The sequence below is a fragment of the Balaenoptera musculus genome, chromosome 9 (genome assembly GCF_009873245.2).
Source record: "Balaenoptera musculus isolate JJ_BM4_2016_0621 chromosome 9, mBalMus1.pri.v3, whole genome shotgun sequence".
In the NCBI taxonomy this organism is placed as follows: Eukaryota; Metazoa; Chordata; class Mammalia; order Artiodactyla; family Balaenopteridae; genus Balaenoptera; species Balaenoptera musculus.
Window position 1 is genome coordinate 13,702,703 of NC_045793.1, and position 21,055 is coordinate 13,723,757.

Consider the following 21,055-nt stretch of genomic DNA (forward strand, 5'->3'; position numbering starts at 1 on the left):
AAAGGGACCCTTCTAAATGAGACAATGTTTTTTTTCCACCATACCTCAGGTGGGACCTGGGTTCCCCTGTGCTGCGTAAATGGTAAGATCCAGTGCTGCTCTTTTAGGGGGGAAGGATGTTTGTTCATGAAATCAAAGGTTTGGAAACTGCTATTTCTAGCCCCTGCTCTTCTGCCTTCTTCCTGTGACCCAACTCTTCCACAATCCCAAAGTCTTGTCAAAATCAACAATAAGCAAAGTACCCCAGTTTCTTCAAGGCTGAACTCTGGGCTTGCATTGAAGCAGCTTCTCATAACACCTTCACCCTCTTCTCCCAGAATGAAGAGTCAGCTACAGTTCCCCAGTCCTGCCTCTGGGGCCCTGATCCCACTGGCAGAGATCCTGCCAAGAGCAGGGAAAAATGAGAAAGACCCACAGGTGGAGCCTGACATTATGCTCCTGAAATTATGCGCAAAATAAGCCTTGGTATATGGAATCCTATCTGCCCACTGACCCCATAGTTACTTCTCTTCTCTAATGGTTGCTTTTCTAAAGACAGTGGACGTGAACACACGAACTTGGCGTTTCCCTGACCTCTACCGGGTATAGTCAGTGATTTGAAATACTCAGGGGATATAAAGAACTTTTCTTATTGTGAAATGAAAAAGTGTTTCATATGGGGAAAGACTGCCCCTTGATTTATATATTTTGTAAGTCTAGATTTTGATTTATCAGCTGCCGTTAAAATTGGGTCACCTTTTCTTAGATTCTGGAATCTAAGAATTGTGAAGATCAGGGCTCAGTTCTCCCATTCATCCCTTTTGAATTCTACTTGAAGTAAACAAGCTTCTAATTTCAAGCGAGAAGGAAAGCAAAAAAAGAAGCCAAGGGGAGTGGAGCCGTCTCCCCCAGGAACTTTGAGCTATCACTGGTGGGCACTTAGTCTCATGGGCACCACCTGTTAGCGCTTACCTCCGAAAGCTCTTTCCCCACCCACACCGCCTCTCCACTTTGCTGGAGATGCCCGAACTTCCACGCCCAGATGCCAATCACACAAGTAAGGTCACTGCCCTCTTAAGAAAGAAAGCACTTCTGCCCTTTTTTTTAAACTGGCTTGCTTGGTTTTTTGTTGTTGAGCTGTATGAATTCTTTATATATTTTGGATATTAACCCCTTATCGAATGTATCATTTCTCCCATTTGGTAGGTTGTCTTTTCATTTTTTTTGATGGTTTCCTTTTGTTGTGCAGAAGCTTTTTAGTTTGATGTAGTCCCACTTATTTACTTTTGTTTTTGCTTCCCTTGTCTGAGACAGATCTAGAAAGACATTGCTAAGACCAATGTGTACACACACACACACACACACACTGGAATAACTACTCAGCCATAAGAAGGATGAAATCTTGCCATTTGCAACAACATGGATGGACTTTGAGGGTATCATGCTAAATGAAATAAGTCAGACAGAGAAAGACAAATACCGTATGATTTCACTCATATGTGGAATATTAAAAAGAATAAACAAACAGAAACAAATGAACAAACCAAACCAAACAAAAACAAGCATCTAGATACAGATAACACAATAGTGGTTATCAGAGAGGAGGGGGCAGAGGGGAGGGAATGTAGGTAAAGGGGACCAACTGTACGGTGACAGATGGAAAATAAATTTTTGGCAGTGAGCACACTGTAGGGTATACAGAAGTAGAACTATAATGTACACATGCAAACCTATATAATGTTACAAGTCAATGTTACTTCAATAAAGATAAATAAAACCAAAAAATGCAACAGCAAAATAACTACCCTTCCTTCCCATCAGGAATGTTCTTTTCTACTTTACTAGCAGAGTCCACGTGAGCCACACTTTTGAAACCATTTTTTTTGTTGTTGTTGTTTTTTATTTTTTTCTTTTTTATTAAAAAAAATAAAAAAATAAAAAAATAGAAACAAACCCTTGTGTCGAGGGCTGACTTTCAATAGATCGCAGCGAGGGAGCTGCTCTGCTACGTACGAAACCCCGTTGAAACCATTTTGAAAGGCAAAAAGCCAAACCCACAAATAAGCAAAAAGCTGGAAGGGAGAAAAGAAGGGGACAGGGAGTCGGAACTCCTTTTACCAAAAGGCATCTCTCTTTGCCCTGGGATCCAGATGCAGGCGTTATTATAGGAGGAGGCTCTCTGCTCCATTTGTGGTGGGATTATAGGTCCCTCGTCTTAGGAGCTACCACTCTTTGTAAAGCATTCAAAAATGAAGGGAAAATGTGTATCTGAAATGAAAATAGTATAGAAAAATAGGAGCTCAACTAATACATGTGTAACTTAATGCAGTTTCCGGAGCACAGCTATTGTGTAAACCAAGATACACCTGCTACAGGGGATTAGAAAGAGCAGAAGCCTGGAGCTGGTGAGGCTGCTGATTTAAGATCCAATAGCCCAGGGAGGAGGGAAGTGCCTGGAACTGTCAGGACGCAACAGGGTAGGGAGAACACACTCAAAAGGACTTGACTGACGAGAGTTTCAGGAAGGCACCTAGCACAGTTCTGTGCAGAATTTAAGGGACAGTGAAGCAGCCCTGGATTGGCAACAAAAGGGAAGCTATCACCGCCCCTAGGCCTGGGGGAAAAGGGGAGGGAAGTGTGAGGCTGGGAAGAGTCAGAGCAGTGGGAGAGACCCCCCGCCCCGCAGCAGGACCCGTGCCTTAAAGGAGCCCAGCACTGCAGCACTGGAGGATGCAGAAGGCGGGGCGTGGTGCCGATGGAGAAAGCCACCTCTTCCCTCTGGCCTCGGCTCCCACTCACCGAACCCAGACGGAAAGCCGAGAGTAAGTGGGCCCGGAGGTGATGCAGGCCATCAGGGTCAGCTTCCCGGGGCCCAGAGAATGAAGCTGGGGCAAATGAAGCAAAACCAGCAAAAAGCCCTAAACCGAGGGTCAGGACACCTGGTTCCAGCTGTGCCACTACTGACTTTGTGACTTTGGACACCCTTCAACATGGTTAGACTTCCAGGAAAGAGACTGAACTAGACAGTCTCTATGGTGTCTTTTAGTTTTTACATCCTGCAACTCTAATCCAAGAATAATACAGATGCAAAAGCTAAGGAGATCCAGGAGATGTGCAGAATTAGCAGATAACACATTAGCTACTACGGTTATCACAAAGCTTTAAACCTGTACCCTGCAATCTATGAAACAGTCTGTTTTCTACCTCCACAATCCAGATGAGATCAAATCCACAGGAACAGAAATATAGGCCCAAGGAATTCTCGTCTCTTGATTCTCAGCTTTACCCACCAGAGCTACTCTCACATTTTGACCGGTTTCCCTTTGGATTATTGAAGAGTTCACAATTTCACATGGCTGCCTTGGTCCTTCTGAGAACAGCAAACATGGACAATATTAGAAGATGAGGTAGCTTGCGCTCCAGCCTCTGCAGCTGTGCATGCAGGCGAGAGGGCTCAGACACCCAAATGGGGAAGGGGACTGAAGTCCAGTCCTCACCTTGCAGACCAGCCGCTTCTACTGCAGAAGTCCCCACTCCTCAGCGTCTCTCCCATCTTGGCCTGGTGCCCGCCTCCCAGCTCAGCCTAGCGGGGAGAGGAGCCTACAGACCAAGAGGCTCGCATTGGAGCCCTCTTCCCCTGTCTCATCAGTTGCCTCTCATCAAGTCAGTTCTGTAGCTTGGCAAAATCTTTCTCTTGTTATCTCAAAGCAGCTTGAAAAAGAACACTAATACACAGTAGAATCCCATTTTTTTTAAGCCTTAAGCAAATAGAAATCTTGGAGAAATTCCTTTCTCCTAAGCGAAAAATAAAAGAATTAAATGATAAAAGAAGCATCAAGTTGACTGAAATTTCAAAGAGCAGTTGTGACTTCCCTTGCACCCTGGGAAGGGTAAAACGCGCTGCCCCTCATGTGAGTTCCTCCGGGGCGCAGCTGCTGACATCCTCAGACGAAAAGCCCAGGGGGAGGCAGCCTGAGGAAAAAAATGTCATTTTAAGGCCAAGTCTACTAATAAGTTAAAGAAATGAGAGCCTGTTTACCTTGGAGAGAGTACTGTGGGTTGGGACACACTGTAACTAACAGTTAATTACAATCCGGGGTCGATAAATTAAATTATACCTGGGGTAATAAACACTCTAATTTTGCTTTATAAGTTTGCTCTGGAGTTATTACTGTCATTTTAGTTAATAATTATGGCTTAATGTGTTAAGATTTTTACTTATGTTATGCAGTAATCTTGCAGGCTAAGTAGTTACCTGGGAACTCGACATCGTGCACCTAGTAGGTCCTGTCAATAAATGTTAATTGAACCGTCTGCAGCTGCAGAACTTCAGAAGCTATGAGAGAGCCGTGCTCTTTCTTCTCCCTCTCATGCTCCCCTGATCCTGTCCAGTAGCATCTTGGATCACCTCCCTCTGGCCCATTCCCGGATGCACATACTATGTGATTCCCTGGACAACTGTCCACGTGCACCGTCTGGCCCCTTCTATCTGTCATTTCTTTATGCATCTCTCTGATTCCTGTGGGGTGTTTTTGTTTGTTTGCTTGTCCGTTTTTGCCCCTGGCATAGAATTTTCTGGCAAAGACAGTGCTTCCTCCTTGCGGACTGAGGGGTTCCCATACGAGTTAGACTGGGAACCTCTTACCCATCACTGTATCTTCAGGGTGGAGCCCCGCGGCACAGAGGCCTAAGGGAGACTGTTAAAGCTGACCCTTTAGGGAAACACCAAGTTGAATACAAAGTAAAGGTCTATGAAGGGGGGGGGGGTCTTCCTTTCCCACAGCCTGGAGTTTGGAGAAATGTCCCCCATAAGTGTTTTCAGAAAGACTGTAGTGAGATTAGACCCATTTGGTCCTGTCTGATGTGAAAAAGGCTTTTCAGGAACCCTGAGGCACGCTGGTCAGGGCTCCACTTGGTGAAGAAGGTTAAAACACTCCAGTGGGAAAGAGAAACTGATTTAGCATCTCTTGGGGAGGGGGTGGAAGAGCTGTGAGTGGCCCAGCGCTCAGCAGGAGCCTCTGGCTGCGGAGAGGCAGACTCCAATGCTATCAGGAGGTCTCGGGAGGACCGAGGGAAGGTGGGCACCGGGAACCTGCTCTGCCCCTGTGAGAAAGGTTCTCTCTACTCCACTCTCTGCTCTTTCCTCTGAGCTCCAGTAACTGAACGGTTCTCTCTACTCCACCATGCTTTCTTTCCGTCTCAATGTATTTCCTTCTGGTTCTGTCCCAATTACACAAGAGGGGGTACAAGGTAGTGGAAAAGAACACTCATTCTGGAGCTAGACTGCCCAGTTCAAATCCTTCCTCTGCCTCTCACTAGCTGTGTGACTTTGAACATGTTACTTAACCTCTCTGTACTTCAACTGTCTCATCTATAAAATTGAATGATAATAATAGTACTTACTCATAGGGTTAAGTATGAAGATTCAGTAAATTAACACATGAGTGCTGTAAAAGTGACCTGAAGCTCTACTAACCTGCCTAACAGACAAGATGTTAGGTTGAAGAGGAAAAGCAAGCAGGCCAGAAACCCATCCCAAAAGGAGGCAGGAGCCTGGACCAGCGCTACCAGGAACAGCTAATAAAAAGACAGGATGCCCAGTTACATTCAAAGTTCAGATAAACAACAAATAAATCATCAGTATAAGTATGTTTCAAACGTTGTATGGGACATACTTATACTAAAAACGTGTTTGCTGTTTATCTGAAATTCAGATGTAACTGAGCATCCTGTATGTAATACGGCAAACTTAGCCTGGGCATCAGGCTGTGGATAGGGATCCAGTAAGTTCGCCGTGTACCTGTTTCACACAGATGACATATTAGGCTCCAGCAGAAGGCTGAGGTCGTGGTGGCCAGGACCCTACACATGAGGCCTGGGAGTGGTTCAGGTTGTTCAGGACCCTGAGAACTCTGAAGCACCTTCCAAACTCTGAGATTTCTCCTCTGATTATTCCGCCACCCGGCGCCCTTATTCAAATCAGGATTCCTCCCTTGCTTGAGCATTTCTGGACTCGACACTCACAATTCCTGGGACGTCGTTCCCTCCTCCCGGGAGTGTTCCCCGCACTGCATGCTGCACACGCTGGCTCCAGTGCTGGTGAGGTGGCCCCGGAGGAGCATGGGCGCTCGAGTCAGCAACTGCTGAGTTCCAACCCTCGGCGCACCATTCACCAGCCATGTGACTCTGCGAGACTCAGTTTCCGCCTATGTAAAACTGTGTCAATAACAGCCACCTTGCAGAGCGTTTGCGAAAACTGGCAGCAATGCATCCATTCAGTATAAGACGCCAGGCACACACAGTTGCTTAAGTAGTAACTGAGCTAAGAGTAGTAATCGTTGTTGTTGCTACCGTAATTATTATTATTATTGCCAATTTCCACCTGAAAATCTTTCATTTTGCAAGTTTCCTTTCTTTCAAATGAATTCACCACTACTCCTTTGGCGCCGTAAGTTTACAGTCTGTTTCCTTAAAGAGAGTAACACCTATGTGGAATTAATCATCTCCCCTAGAGTTTGTCTCTGAATTATTACAATGATATTAGATGGAGGTGAGTCTCATATTCGATTTAATATAACCACATACAATTTGTTTTTAAAATTCTGCTACTCTGAAAAGCATCTCCAGGGAAGACATGAAATTGTATCATCACCTGTTGCAATGGCAGAAGACGAACTTCCTGTTTACAGCAGAAAATACTCCAGGGAGCTGCCATATTCCATTTTTCCTAACAACCCCACCCTTAGTCGGGCACATCGCAATAGGGCTTGTTTTCTCACTGTTTCCCATGTGACTGCCAACTGTTCATGCTTCAACATCAGCTAACACGCTCCCTTACCAGGCATTCCTCTGCCCTTCCACCATCAGTGCCATTCTTGCCCTTCCCAGCTAGACCAGCTCTCCACACTTTTCTAGAGGGAGCCACTGATATCAAACAACCCTCACTGTCTGCATCCCAGAAATCTCAGCAGGAAATCTCAGCAGAAAGTTGGAAAATCACAGTAAGGAGAGATTCCAGCTCCGTGCACACAACAAAATATTTGTGACTTAAGAAACAATTTGCAGGGTACTATGGAAATAGAATTGAAAGGAAGGGAAGACGTAGATGGGTTGTATGTGTATTAACAGAGGACTGAGTAAGTAGATGTGATGGTGCCTTTAGGACCTTGTAAAAGCCCTTAGATCCTAATTAGGATTATTAGAGTTGGGGGAAAAAAACAGGACACCCAGTTAAATCTGAGTATCAGATAAATAATGAGTAACCTTTTAGTATGTCTCAGAAAATAATGGGGACATACTTATATACTTACACTTGCCTTAGTAGAAGCATATACTTGCACTAAAAAAATTATTCATTGTTTATCTGAAACTCAAATTTAACTCAGCCTCCTATATTTCACCTGGCCTGGAGACATCAGACCTCCAATCAGACACTGGAGACATCTTGGTACTAACTGCTCTCACCTGTTGAAGAAGCTGCCAGAAATCCTCTCTCATTCACTCTTCCACTACATCCTCCACTGGAGGTACAGAGATGGAGAAAGCACATTGCTCACCCTCTTTCCCTTTCCCCACTGGCAAGAAGAATGAGAGACCCAAAGAAAAACCCTTTCCCTGGTGACAGAGGGAGACGCCACGGAGGTGGCTGAACCCAAACTCCTTGAACAGAATGTGTGATCCTAACTTGCTTGCAGGGTCCTTCATGGGTCTGGGGTGATGGGAGCAGCCTAAAATGGTACACAAAACTTTGTGAGGATGCATTTCTCCAGAGAGAGTAAAAGCAGAGACAGGGGCAGAGATAGAGCTATATGTACAGACACGGACAGAGACATGGTGACAGAGACACTACTCAACCATGCATTCTTCCTCATGCTAGGAAGGGTCATGCAGTGAGTCTGACAGACAAGATCCCTGACTTCGAGGCACTCACATCCTAGAGGAGGAGAAGCGCTACAAGAAGTAAACAGATAGATACATACTGACTGCAGAGAGTGATAAGTGCTCTAAAGAAATAATGCTTGGTAATGGAGAAAAGAGGGCTAGAGGTGACTGGACATTCTCTCTATGCCGTCACTCTCCTACGGGAAACCTGCACAGGTTCCATGTCCTTCTGGAACACAGCATTGGTAAGTCTGGCACTTAGGACTTTCTGTAACCTAACCCCAATCAGTTTACCCAATTTCATCCTCTGCAACACAAATGCTCCACCTCCACCAAGCCTCTGTACCTTTGTATATGTTTAGGCTATTTTCCAGCTTCAATTATTTCTTCCAGTTTTAACTCTACCGTCCAATATGGTCCATCCAGTTCATGACTCGACCTCCTCCAAGCAGCCATCTCTGGTTACTGCCTCACTTAATACTACTTAACTTCCTTTGCATTCCTAAGCACACAGGCTATACTATAAAATACTTTATATATTTAGCCAGATTATTTTAAAATCCTTTTATTTGAGTTATTCTTGTCTCTCCACGTAGGCTATAAGCTCCTAAAGAATAGATACCACTCCAAACAGCCTTTTGTAGTCTCAAAAACCCCTTGCCTGATGATAAACTGGACCTGATAGATACTTGCTGAAATCATGAATGAAAAACTGCCACTTGCATCAATGTAGGAGAAGGGGTCACTCACCTGTAAGTACTTTTCAATTCCATTTTACTCAGGGAATAATAAACATTTGATGATATGATTTGATTTGAACTAAAATAAGCATGGCTCCACTGAAATGAACATCAACAAAAATGTACAGAAGTTGCTGCCATTCTTCCATTGATGTCTAGGACCTGGAAGAATCTGATTCTTAGTCCGAATCAACCCCTTCAGAAACAAATTTGAACAAAACGTAGGCTGTGCTAAACCAAAGCCAGACGGGCTCTTGTAGAGTCTGTAGAAATCTCTAGAAGTTACAGGTTTAATCAGAATTCAGAAAAAAAAAAAAAAATTTCCCAAATTCTACTATTTCCATCCTTACCTCCTAACCCTTTTCCAGTCTGATGGTGGTTCTGGAATGAGATCCAAATAGTGCTTGTTTACATAATGGAAGTGGATTTACATCTGATTCCACATGACAACATTATGCACCATAATGAAATTCACTGGACAACTTACACAACGAAAAGAATGTGGATTTGGGATAGGTTTGGAAGCAGATCTGCTCATAGCATGCTGATTCCCCTGCCTCTATTTCAGTTGAAAATCTACAGACATTCCCAAATACTATGGAGCTCTGTCAGGGGCGCCGGCTTATGAGTGCAGTGTGCCTGCATCTGAGCCTGGGGACAAGTGAAAACATACGTGCATTATTTGCAGATACAAGAGAGTTTGCAGAAGAGGATTCTCAGAAGGGAAGGGAAACAGTTCTGAGACCTCAATGATTCCTCTCCGTGCTGTAAACTCAATAGGCTCTCAGAGATTTTTTTGTTGTGTTTTTCCATTTTATAAAGTGTACTCGAAAGAAGACTCAACCCTGGCAATCATCCTGTAGTAACATCCAGGCCCTGTGAGCAAAATTATCTATGGGCGTGAAATGAACAAACCTCTTTCCACTAAGTCCTTTCTTCGTCCTCATCCAGAAGAACCCTGGGTTCCGCCTCTGGCCTGCCCGTGGTTCCGCTGTCCCTCCCGCTATCACACCAGGAAACCTCCTCAACTCCTTGACCCCTCGATGTGATGCTTCTTTGCTTTCCTCCCATGTCTCTGGTCACCCCTTCTCTGTGCCCTTTGCTGACCCCTTCTTCCCCCAAGTGCAAGCCCTGTGCACTTCACGGACTCTGGCCTTCACTCTCCTCCTTCATTTAGGAAACACATCCTACTTATGACTTCACGATCACCTCTACTCCATGACTCTCAATCTGTATTCCTCCCTCGGTTTCTCATCTACGCTCCAGTTCAGGTGTCCACAAGCATCTCCAACTGGACATGTCGTCATCACAAACTATTCTCCTTCAACAGCCTAACTAGGTTTGGTCACCCTACCTGAAGCCTGAAGCCATTCATCTGTTCATTCAACAACGGCTTACCTGTGTGTCTTTTATTTCTCATATACCTACCAGTCAACCATAACTAAAACTGTAACCCATATTATTCCTACTCAAAAAACTATCTTCCTTCCTCTCCACGTATCCCATGAGAACTATCGTCATGACTCAATTTTAGTCCTAACTGATCTCTCCCTTCCATGAATGTCTGAAGCACTTACCATCTCTTATGCACTTAATAAAACAATGCCTTGGACTCTTAACTGTTTCCTGCAGACATATTATATATCTTAAAGTATTCTATGAGCTTCTGGATGATAGGAACTGTGTTGGTGAATTTATTTTAAAGTATCTGCCTATCTTAACACATAAGTGAATGAGCTGATCTTTATAAAATGCTTATTTCAGGGACTAGCACAAAATATGAGCCTAAAAATATAGGTTTAAAGATAATTAAGTAGGACTTCCCTGGTGGCACAGTGGTTAAGAATCCGCCTGTCAATGCAGGGAACACGGGTTCAAGCCCTGGTCAGGGAAGATCCCACATGCCGCGGAGCAGGTAAGCCCGTGCACCACAACTACTGAGCCTGCGCTCTAGAGCCCGCGAGCCACAACTACTGAGCCCGTGTGCCACAACTACTGAAGCCCACGCACCTAGAGCCCGTGCTCCGCAACAAGAGAAGCCACCGCAATGAGAAGCCCACGCACCACAACGAAGAGTAGCCCCCGCTCACGGCAACTAGAGAAAGCCCGCGCACAGCAATGAAGACCCAAAGCAGCCAAAAATAAATTAATTAAAAAAAAAAGATAAGTAGATACTCAATAAACACTTGGCAAACTGAGTAAGACTGAACTATGCGAAATGCTCCCAAGACATCCACATCCCAAGAGGCCCCAGTTTGCCTCTTCTGCCAGTTGTAGAGGAAGCTCAGAGTGCCAGGCCACATCTGGGCCAGGCATCTGGAGGATGTGCGTGCATGGTGGATACATGTTTGGGTCTTAAGGGGTCAAGCAAAAACAACTCATGCAGACTTGAATTATCTGGAGAGTGAAAATGGAACATGGAAATACATTAGCTACTATTTTATTCCTTCTCCCCACTGCCTTTAATAATGTAACTGCTTGATTTAACCTCTTCTCAGTTCTGTAACTGGGTGCCTGCCTGGCAGTAGGAATGAGTGTGTTCTAAAAAAGTGGATCTGGACTCAGAGGCTAATACAGTGGAAGAACCACACAGAGGCAGCTGAATCTGACAATGAGGAAGGAAGCTGAGGTCGGAGGAGGAGAGTGACTTACTCAAGGTCACACATCTACTGGCCCAAGTTAACCTGAGGGCCCTGCCTCAGTCCCCTCTCCCCCCAGGTCTTGTCCAATGACAACACCCCGTCCCAGCTGACCTTTCCCTCAGCTTCATAAGCATCTCACATCCTTGGCTAAGATGCTGTTTATCACTTCCCATGGCGACCATAACCCCACAAAGCAGAGCTGACCTCCCTTCGCCCCTTGCAACGATAGAAGAGCTGAGAGCCTTCTGTGTTCTTTTTAATCTCAAAACAGAAGCTAATTGTTGGGGTCAGACCGAAAAAACAAGTGACCGTCCCAGCAGCCCTCTCGGCAAAACCCAACACAGAGTGCCTAGCTGACCTCAGATGGATTGAATAGCAGGGATATTTTTCCCCTTTGTTAGTCAGTGACCCTCAAGAAAAGGAAATCAATCAAGGGTTCCAGGAGTTTAGTTGTTTAGGTCTGCTTAAATTTTATTTTAGAGTAAGGGAAAAATCTAAACTGTCTCCTTTTTTTTTTTTTTTTTAACTACTGGGAATTCAAAATTATTCAATACAAAAAAATAATTTTTTTAAAAGGTGGAACACAGAGGATTTTTAGGGCAGTGAAAATACGGTATGATACTGCAGTGATGGGTGCATGTCATTCGACATTTCCCCACCCCACAGAACGTACACCACCGAGAGTGAACCTTAAGGTAAACTATGGACTTCGGGTGATAACGAGGTGTCGGTGTAGGTTGATGGGGTGTAACAGGTGCGCTGCTCTGGTGGGGGAGGTGGATGATGGGGGAGGCTGTGCATGTGGGGCAGGGGATGAGGTACATGGGAAATCTCTGTATGTTCCACTCGGTGTTGCTGTGATCCTACAGCTTGCTCTAAAAACAACATCTATTTAAAAAAAAAATACACTGTATGACTAGTTCATAAAGAAAGTCAGATATGAAAGGAGGAGAGAGGGGAAGTAAAAAAGCTGGATGGAGGGTGAGATGAAAAACGATATCGGAAAGGCAGGAAACAAAATCTGCTGCAATTAAAAAGTAGAAAAACAGCAGTTATAATCCCAGATAAAGAGTCAGAAAGGTAGTTAAAGAAGACACACATACACACGTTTAAAACGAAACACTTGAAAATAACCAAACAGAGGGGGGATACTGTGGAAAAAAACACTATAAAGTTCTGTTTATATTTTGTTCTTTTCAATTCAACAGGGCTTTAAAATATCCTAAGATAGCAACATGTGCCTGAATTGAGCATCTGAATTGTGGCTGCTGTGATCGAGAAAATGAATTTTTAATTTGACACAATTTTAATTACTCTTAAGCTTATATTTAAAAATGAAAGTAATATAAAGTCTTTTTTCATGAAACACAATGTTATTTAGTAGGACTACTTTTCACTTTGCTTCAAAGGCAGATCAATTCATTCCTCACTGATAAACCAGTTTTATTAACACGGATAAATAAAGAAAACTGATTTTGGAGGGTACTCAATTTAGTTACTGAAAAACTTATACGTGTGTTTGAAACAACTTGGATATGTGAATCCACATTTTCCACTGTAAATTTTTTGAACTCTAAATACTGAGCAAATATTTCTGATGAAAATTTAGCACTCAAATTCAGATGTGTTCTAAGTGTAAAATACCCACCAGATTTTGAAGACTTAGTATGAAAATCAAGAATGTAAAATATCTCAACTAATAATTTTTTATGTTGATGAGATACTGAAATGAGGTTATCTTGGATAGATACGGTTAAATAAAATACAGTATTAAATATAATGTCACCTGTTTCTTTTCACTTTTTTTTTTTTAATGCAGTTACTGGAAAATTAAAAATTTAGTATATGGCTCACATCGCGCTTCTATCAGTTAGCACTGCTCTGAAGGAAGCAAAGCAAAGCTATTTTAAAAGAGATCTAATGGAAACCAGCATCACCACATGCACCCAAATCTTGCCGGAGCTTGATAGCTGAGGAGTCAGATGAATTCTAAATAATCTGCCATGTTGATGTCTGGGGTGAGACGAGCCAGGGGAAGCAGAAACCCACTTTGGATCAAAAAGGGATCTGAAAGGAAGCGATAATGTTCTGACCTCACAGAGAGGGTTTCCGCGGGCTTCCTGCCCAGAGGAGACACAGGGCAGAAAGTCCAAGGGCAACCTCGCCAGCACCCACCTTTCGGAGAACTTTCCAAAAGCTGGCAGGTACCAAATCACCAGGAGGAGGAGAAAAACAGAGATGTGAATGAACAAAAGGAACACAAGCACACCCAGAGCAGGGGAGGGTAAGAAAGCAATCCACTTTATGTAAATGATAGCAAAAAGTGCTTGCAGCTGGAAAATCCATCCTGGGGTTTGCCAAAGTCAAAGAAATGTAGATCTAACTCACTTCTGACAGCATTCTCTTTGGGGTGAAAATGTAATCCAATTAATTAAAGAGTTTTACCCCCAAACATTCTTAAAAGTAAAATTTCTACTCACAGAAATTCTTGTCCTCATTTGCAACAGAGAAAATCATCAACTTTCTACTTTGGGAAAGTAAAGGTATCATCACCCGTGGAAGAGAGAAGAGTATCTTCTACTTTTATGGCCTAATATCCCAGTATCTTGGGACTTTTTAAGGTACTGATGCTCACATTATCAGGTTCAGGTTGTTGTTGGTTTGTTGCTGTTATTGTTGTTGTTTTCAGTTCATCATAAACTATATCATCTCTTGAAACTTGGCCCAGAGCCCAGAAGACCCTGAAAATGGATTGTGTAGATTTAGAAGCTTAAACACTGTAACAGAAGCTTAGAGGCCTCTAGAAGGAAGCTATAGCCTTCTTAGTGTTACACACACAAAACAGATCCAACCCTGTACTTTATACATATTTTTTAATATTAATGGTGATGAATTTGAATTACTGGCTTCCTAAACTCCCTCCAAAAAAAACTTTCATTTTATTAATCGGAGCGGGGGGTGGAATTCATAGCAGAAAGAAATTGCTTTCTAAGCCATCTAATACAGGAGTCACTAGCCACACGTGCCTACTGAGCACTTGAAATCTAACTGGTCCAGATGGAGACTGTAAAACTTACACTGGATTCCGAAGACCCAGTACCAAAAATTTTAAAATAACTTATTAAAATTTTTAAAAATAGATAACATGTTGAAATAAAATTTTGATTATTTTAGGTTAAATAAACTACATTATTAAGGTTAACGTCACCTGTTTCTTTTCATTTTTTAAAAAGTGGCTATTAAAACTTTTCAGTCTATGGCTCATCTTATATTTCTATTGGACAGTGCTGTTCCAAAGTGACCAACTTTAGCTCCCTAAAAGCAGGGGGAAAACGGCCCACGTTCACTTATACACGAGGTCGATGATATTCTGGAGCAGGACCACCAAGTCCTGCGGACAAGCCCTGACTCCCTGATGCAATGCCTAGAACCATCAAGAAAGCTATTCTGCTGTTGGAAACCCACAGATGGGCCCAGGGTGGTGGACAGTTGTCAGAATGGAGGTGTTCTGAGACTCTTGCCGCCCCCTGTAGCGGACGCTGTGATACGCCACCAGATCCCTCTGCAGCACCGAGGCTCACAGCTGAGACTCTCCCTGGTCACTGTCCTTGGCCAAAGGGAGCCGCCTCGCCCAAGGCTAGACGCTTTCCAAGCAGCAACCTGCACCCAGTGACAGGACACTCTGAAGGGCTATCCCGGCTCCAAAGCCCCTGTGCGAGCAGCTGAGGTCTCCGTCACTCCATTACCATCTAGCTGTTCCTTCTGCCCAATCCTGCTTTCCTCTCTCGTTCCCTCACAGGGCATTTCCCAGTAAACTCTCTGCATGCAAAGCTCAGTCTCAAGGTCTATGTTATGGACTGAACGATTGTGTACTCCCCCCTTCATATGCTGAAACCCTAATCCCCAACGTCATGGGTTTTGGAGACGGAGACTCTGCGAGGTAATTATGTCATGAAGCTGGAGCCTTCATGATGGCATTAGTGCTTACAAGAAAAGACCCTAGAGAGATCGTTTCCTCTCTCTGCCCTCCACCATGTGAAGATGTACGTAGCAAGAAGACAGCCATCTGCAAACCAGGAAGTGGGCCCTCACCAGAACACATCTGTAGCCTGTAGGCACGTTGATCTTGGACTTCCAACCTCCAAAACTGAGAAGATAAACATTTGTTTAAGCCTCCCATCCATCATGTTTTTGTCACAGCAGCCCGAACTAAGACAGCCTGCTTCTCAGTGAACCCACCTACGATGTCCCCAGATATGAAGAAAACGTTATGGAAAAAGGGTATTGTGTGCACACACACGTACAAGCATTTGAGCTCAGGAATGAAGTCAGGATATTTGAGTCAGCTACACACACACACATACACAAAAAATGAAGCTCGTATCAGTTCCCCCTCGCTCTTCTCAGTTGTGGTGATTACTGTGAAACACCTGTCCATCTCTGCTTATTTGGGCAAAGAAAAGACATCCTGACACCCAAGAGCTAAGCTACACATATAGCTGGTGATGTCACCTACTTAAAGCCCTTTTTAAGAAGTCCAGAGATAAAGGCTTCAGCTCTTCCCAGGGGACATAACAATTTCCTTGTGTTCCTTGACCACAAACGGCACCCCTCACCACACAGACCCCTGGAAGCATGTGCGCTATTGGTCTCAGGGCGGCTGTGGGGAACACAGGCACAAAGGGTGACCAGGTAACCCGCACAGGCACACGCAGGCAGGGGACTGCCCAGCCGCCCTCTGGTGTGACCTGCCCAGGTTCGCTTACTGTTATCATCACAAAGAGGAGTGATTCTCCCCCCAGCAATGGTTCTTCACATTCCTGGTCTGCACATTTTTTCTCTGCAATGTTACCTCCCTACCTGGTCCATGATACTTCAGTTGAATAGCACAGGTATTGTTCCTACAGGTCAGAGAATCTTGGGGTGCGGGTTTTACAGTCAAGACACATTGCAAGTATGGCTTTTTATTACATCCCAAGTCAGGTGAGGATGGGCGACAACATTCCAGGGGCTGCCTGGTGGTCTCTCTTCCCAAGCCCTGGAGGTTGTTATAACCCTGAGCTGCTTCCTTTGCCTCCACAGAGAAGTAGGGCCTTTCCAATCCGGACTCAGATCTATTCTTGGGCTTCCAGTTATGACTTACCTGCATCTACATCATGCACTACTCCCGGGCTCCAACCCTGGGGACCAGCTACACAACTTGCTGACTCAGCTCCCTGGCTATGTGTCTCCACCGACATCACCCCATTCCCCAGTTCACGGTGCTCCATTCACCTCCTCCTCTTCTTACTTTCAAATAAAGTATGTGGTTTTCTTGCTGTTATTGTTGTTTCATTTCAGTGAACCACACATGCTTACAGGAATAAATACAAAAAAAAAAAAAACTCTTAAAAAAAATCACTCATAATCTCACCATCAGGAGATAACCACAGTTAACATTTTGGTTTATCTCCTTGGAGCCCTTTTCCTTGCATGTGGGTATACAGTTCCTTGTAACATTCTAATTGGAAAGAGTCTACATATGTTTGCATTTTGCTTTTTTCAATTAACATCCAATGTGTAAGCATTTCTTCATGGTTTTAAAAATTCTGCGGAAACATCCCACTTACTGGTACAGCATCATCTGCCATATGACTGAGGCATACTTTAACTCTTACCCCCATTTTTGAGCATTAAGATCATTACTGGTTTTTAGCAATGAACAATTTGAATACAGAACTTTATGTGTATTTCAGACTGCTTCCTTAGGATAGCAGCCCTTTTTAAAATTTTTTTTTATTTTTATTTTTGGCTGCGTTGGGTATTTGTTGCTGCGCACGGGCTTTTCTCTAGTTGCGGCGAGCGGGGGCTACTCTTCGTTGCAGTGCGCAGGCTTCTCATTGCGGTGGCTTCTCTTAGTTGTGGAGCAGGGCTCTCTAGACGCGCGGGCTTCAGTAGTTGTGGCTCGCAGGCTCAGTAGTTGTGGCGCACGGGCTTAGTTGCTCCGCAGCACGTGGGATCTTCCCGGACCAGGGATCAAACCAGTGTCCCCTGCATTGGCAGGCAGATTCTTTTTTTTTTTTTTTTTTTATTTATTTATTTTATTATTTTTTTTTGGCTGTGTTGGGTCTTCGTTTCTGTGCTAGGTCTTTCTCTAGTTGTGGCAAGCGGGGGCCACTCTTCATCGCAGCGCACAGGCCTCTCACTATCGCGGCCTCTCTTGTTGCAGAACACAGGCTCCAGACGCGCAGGCTCAGTAGTTGTGGCTCACAGGCCTAGTTGCTCCGCGGCATGTGGGATCTTCCCAGACCAGGGCTTGAACCCGTGTCCCCTGCATTGGCAGGCAGATTCTCAACCACTGCACCACCAGGGAAGCCCGGCAGGTGGATTCTCAACCACTGTGACACCAGTGAAATTACTTAGTCCAGGGGTCGGAACATGCTAAGGCTTTTGATAAATACAGCCAAATATATTTCAAGTAAGCTTATATCAGTTAGATACTCCAACGATGAATGAGAGTTCTCTAATTTTCTTTGACAAAAGAAAGATATGTTATTACTATATTAATTAGCATCTCAGATTACTTGGTGAAACTGAACACTTTCCACGTTTATTAGAAATTGGGACTTCTTTTAGGCAACCTCGTCAAATCCTTTACACATTTATTTATTGGGCTCTGAATCTATGTACATGCCCTCTTACCATATTAAGAAAGCTAATGTCTCGTCTGTTGGTGTTTGTTGCAAGTATTTGCCCAGGTTTCTTTACCTTTTGATATTTTATTAATGTTTGGCCTGCAGAGTTTTTAATTTGAATGTAGACAAACCTATCAGTCTTTTCCTTTGTGATTTCCCTTAAGCTTAGAAAATCTTTCCCCTGTCAGAGCATCAGATAAATATTTACCTATTTTTTTCTACTTTAATAGTTTTCTCATTGACTATTCCCACTCTCAAGGCGTGTCTCATCAGCTTCTTTCCCAGGCCTTCCCTTACCCTGGATTACTTTATTCTAGCTCTTCACCCATCCCATACGCTGCAACTGTTCTTGGAGGGACAGAGACAATCCCTTTTAAATAATCTTCTGTATCTTGGGAAAGGTGCAGGCCCCAGGCAGTTGACTTGGCTCTGTTATCTGCTTTCAACATGCGCACAGGGCACAGATACGATGCCCCAGCGCCTGCCTCCCCTCCCGCGGGTGATGTCTGCCTGTGCCCAGGGGAGAGAGAAGTTCTGCTCAGGACTTTCATGACTCCTCTCAGGGGGTCTGGTAACCCCATCACCACCACCACACATACACTCGCACATCTGCTTTCCCTTCGCTCGTTCCCATCTTTCCCTTTGTCTAGTTCCCCTCCGCCTAATCTCTGTAACTTCCCAAACTTGCACGTGGTTCAGTCAGAGATGCTGGGGAACCTTTCCATTTCCTCTCCCCCTCCATACAAGCCCTTTCTGAGATCCGAGCTCCCTCTATCCAGTCCCTCCCAACATGCACAGCGGCCTCTGGGTGAGGGCGTTTGCTTGGCTAGCCTCCCAGAGAACATTTAGAAGCTGGAATCAGAGAACATCACTGCAGCTCTGCTCTTTCTCTTGCTCTCATCCAGTTCAACTTTTGCTGGTGATTAAACAGAAAGAAAAAAAAAAAAAATCCCTCCTGTGCTCTTCTGTTTGCTCTCATTAGAAAACCAAACAGCAGGCAAGCTTAAGGAACATCACACACCTAGGATCCGGAAGGCTGAGCTGGGTCTAAGACAGGCCTGAAGCCAGCAGAAAAGCACGGTGTGTCCAGGGGAAATGTAAGATCCAAATGGCAAGGACGATGCCCACCTTGTTCACGAGCATACTCCAAGACCTCAAAGTGTGGCTGGCAATTTCTTGGGGCTCAATGGGTCATTGTTAAGGAACAAGTAGAAGTACCTCTCCATCATGGACCCCTAGGAAGTATGGTGACTAAAATATACTTAGACAAGCAACCTGACATTATCCACAAGTAGGAGTACCTCTCCATCATGGACCCCTAGGAAGTATGGTGACTAAAATATATGTAGACAAGCAATCTGGCATTATCCTCAGAGGGTTTTTAGGGTTTGGTTTGGTTTTGGTAACCAATCCACTCTTCTTTTTATCCTTGGCTAGCCTGTACCCCACAAACACACTTTTAGTACTACAGCCTCAAGATCTTTAACTTTCTCTGGGCTTCATCACTAAAATGATCAAGTTTGATTAGATGATCTCCAATGTTGCTTCTAGCTATAAAATTCCATGATGAAATAAGTGAAAGATGAATGCTTTTATTGACGGTTATAACTACTGTTCTGTCCACATATGGGCTTAGAGTACAACCCATCATTTACATCTGACTGTACTTTAGTGGAAACTAAAGTTCAAAAGGGAATTAGAACCATGAATGGCTTTTCCCAGCCTACTGTGTACACTGCAACACAGAGAAATCCGTCTTCGAGCAAGAATTCTACACCAACCAGGAAACTATTATCAATATAATAACACATCCCTTACTATAATAAATCAGAAGCCTTGATTCAATGATTCTGAATTTGGTAGAGGTTATTCCCAGCTTCATAAAAAAATCAATCACAAATGAAGATGTACAGCTGGGAGCCCATTTGCCATAGAAGCCAATATGATGGGGATCTCTTACTGCTAATGCTCCAGAGTACTCTAACTAGAATTAATGTAAATAATTAATGCTAAAATGAAAATGGATAAGATTTCCTTGACAGGGCCTTGCAATTTGGTGGCATGTGTTCAGGGAGTGCCAGCTCATTTGAATATTTGCCTAATTAGCAAGGTAAATCTGCTGTTCCTGATGCCAGCAATCATGCCTGTGCATTGCAAAGCCAAATATAAATGCCTTTGCTATCACCCACTGTCGTGGATTATCACCTCCCACGTCTGTCCCTCCAGTAGCGTGGACAACGCAGAGATGACCAAACCATTTCTCTTCTCTCTCTGTCCTCTGCTCTCTCACCAAGGCTTGGCTCTGCCACATAGAACAGAAGTGCAGATGGCCTAGAACTCTTCTGAGGACATGGGGTGTGAGATGACACAAAGGGAATAAAGGACATTATTAACCCAAACGTGGGGAAATAGAATGGTCATGCAAACACCTGGACCAGGTTTTGTACCCAGAGGATGTGATCACATCAAATCCCACTAGAAAATGTTTCAAGGCTACCCTGGGCAAACAGAATAGAGTCCTGATGTACATGAGTTTTACCCCTCCTTCAGTCTCTTCTCCCCAACGTTAAGCCCCGGTGCATTCTCCGCTCCAGCCACACGGGACTCCTCCCACTGCTCAGACATCCCAGTATCCTCCTCATCTCCAGAACTTTGCTCAAGTGGCTCCATCGGTCTAGACAGTCTTTGTTTCCCACATCTGCCTGGGAAGTCCTAGCCACTCTTCAAGGTCCAATTTGGATCCTACCTCCCATTAAACTCTCACCACATCATCCTAACCTCAGTAAAATGCTCTCTCCTTCTCCCCATCTTTTATGGCACTGATTTGCCCCAGTGTGCTGTGTATTAAAGTGATTCATGTATGAATGCAGACATCTTGTATTTTAAGCAATGTAGGACAGCTGCATCATCTTATTCATACTTTAACCCCAACAATTCGTATCACAAGCTTTATATATAACTATGGATCAGCAAGAAGCAGGCTGTAGAAAGGAAGCAGTTACTATCCCTTGGCACCATCTGGACCAGACATCTTTTAGGACCACTGCTGCCAGGGAGACCAACTTCCCATGCCCTAGAGCAGGAGTTATCCAACTTTAGCTAGCACATAGGAATAATCGGCAGAGTTTGTTAAAATGCA

At 44.1% G+C, this 21,055-nt stretch overlaps 1 protein-coding gene and 1 long non-coding RNA gene across 2 annotated transcripts in view; one reads left to right on the forward strand and one right to left on the reverse strand.

Moving 5' to 3' along the window:
- The window catches only part of TMEM178B (transmembrane protein 178B), a 354,285-nt gene that overhangs the window by 201,601 nt on the left and 131,629 nt on the right, over positions 1-21,055 (reverse strand). The gene's annotated exons all lie outside the window — the stretch shown is intronic.
- On the forward strand, positions 1,932-16,335 carry LOC118900874. Its single transcript, XR_005021243.1, has 3 exons — positions 1,932-2,000; positions 2,669-2,673; positions 16,325-16,335. It is a non-coding gene; the product is annotated as an uncharacterized LOC118900874 (long non-coding RNA).